The following is a 2181-nucleotide window of genomic DNA, read 5'->3' on the forward strand; positions in this document are numbered from 1 at the left end:
TTGAAAACCAGAAAGGCCACCTCAAACTTCAAAGAATTAAAAGCAGTGGAGATGGCCCTAAGAGCAATAGCTCCGGACATATCCTTCAGGAACATAATCCTATACTCAGACAACTTAACTACAGTGGCATACATCAACCATCAAGGCGGAACAAGGGTACCTCCTCTGGCAACACTTTGTCAACAGATCTTTCAGTTAGCAGAACAGAAACATCTATCTCTGTCGGCAGTCCATATAAAAGGGAAAGAGAACATAGTAGCCGATTTTCTGAGTCGCACCCAGCTAAAACAGGGAGACTGGTGCCTAAACCCAGAGGTCTTCTCCCAGTTAACACAGAAATTCGGCCTCCCCACGGTCGACCTATTTGCCTCCAGGAAGAACAGGAAAGTGGAGAGGTTCTTCTCCATAAATCGTCTGGACGATCCAACAGCTTTAGACGGTTTGGCACAGAATTGGTCTCAGGAGGAGGGTTACGCCTGCCCTCCTTTTTCCCTAATCCCGCAGGTTCTGAAAAAAGTCCAGAGGGAGAAAGCGACAATTACCCTGGTGGCCCCAGCGTGGCCGAAAAGGTCCTGGTTCTCCTGTCTCCTAGACCTAGCAGTAGCCCCCCTTGTGGATGCTGCCCCCTCGGGAGGATCTATTATTTCAGGGCCCAATCCTGCATCCCAATCCAGAGATTTTGCATCTGGCAGCATGGAGGCTGAAAGGGAGATTTGGTTAGGCCGGGGTCTGTCCCAATCTGTAGTATCCACAATGTTGGGGAGTAGGAAAGCCACCACAGCCAGAAAATATAATAAGATTTGGGAAGTCTTTTCCTCCTTTTTAGGGATCAGTCCTGACCCCTTCTCTCCTCCTAATGTCTCTAGGGTCCTAGACTTTCTACAAGCTGGCTTGGATAAGGGGCTTAGGGCTTCCACACTAAGAGTGCATGTGGCAGCCTTGAGCTACTTCTTCGATTCCCAGTTGGCCCTGCACCCTTGGGTTAAAAGGTTTCTGTCAGCAGCTTCCAGGATCCGCCCTTCGATAAGACCCTTGTCCCCTCCTTGGGACCTAAACACGGTCTTGACGGCCCTGTCACAGAAACCTTTTGAGCCCTTGTCTGACATACCCATAGACATGCTCTCCTTTAAGATGTCCTTTTTACTGGCCATTACTTCAGCTGGGAGAATCTCAGAGATAAAAGCTTTTTCGGCCTTTCCTCCTTATACCCAGGTCCTGGACGACAAGGTTATTATTAGGCCTCTCCCGTCCTTCCAGCCCAAGGTGGTTTCGGACTTCCATAGAAGTCAGGATGTTGTCCTTCCATCCTTTTGTCCTAATCCCTCTAACAGTTTAGAAAGGGAGTTTCATTGCCTGGACGTCAAAAGATGTCTGCTTGCCTATTTAGAGTCTACCTCGGCTTGGAGGTTGGAAGAAAACCTCCTTATTCAGTTTTGGGGTAGGAAAAAGGGACGGAAAGTATCCACGGCAGTTATTGCTAGGTGGGTGAAAAGGGCCATTTCCGAAGCCTATTTAGCGCAGGGTCTCTCGCCCCCTTCAGGGTTCGGAGCCCACTCCACCCGAGCGGTAGCTACGTCCTGGGCCGAGAAGGCGGATGCCTCCCTGGCTCAAATTTGTAGAGCAGCAACTTGGAGCTCGCAGCATACTCTTTTGAAGCATTACAGGCTCCAACTTCATACAGATTCCGCCTTTGGTAGGAAGGTACTTCAGGCGGTTGTCCCCCCCCTAGGTTGACTTTAATAGTCTATCTCGCATGGGGTGCCGTCATGGGTGAGTGGAAAACAACATTGCTTACCGGTAATTGTTTTTCTCGATACCCATGACGGCACCCCCAAAATTTTCCCTTCCCTAAAAAAATAAAAAAATATAGATAAATTAAGAGGGGGAGCTAATGGGCTTAGTACCCTTTATTAGGTTATATGCGGAGTAGTCCGCTACTGCCTATAGGGTTTCTGAGAGCTCTCTCTCTTGAGTATTGTAGAGATATAATGTACCATATTGGATCTCTCTCTTTTCTTTCTTATGTGTATTCACCTCCGGAGTACTGTTTATTACTATCACTGGTGCATGGTGGGGGTGTGAACCTTTTATCTTCTCAGGTTTCCTGTCCCAGATGGGAGGTCCCTGGTCGCATGGGGTGCCGTCATGGGTATCGAGAAAAACAATTACCGGTAAGCAATG

This window comes from Bufo gargarizans, chromosome 5 (assembly GCF_014858855.1).
Source record: "Bufo gargarizans isolate SCDJY-AF-19 chromosome 5, ASM1485885v1, whole genome shotgun sequence".
Lineage (NCBI taxonomy): Eukaryota > Metazoa > Chordata > Amphibia > Anura > Bufonidae > Bufo > Bufo gargarizans.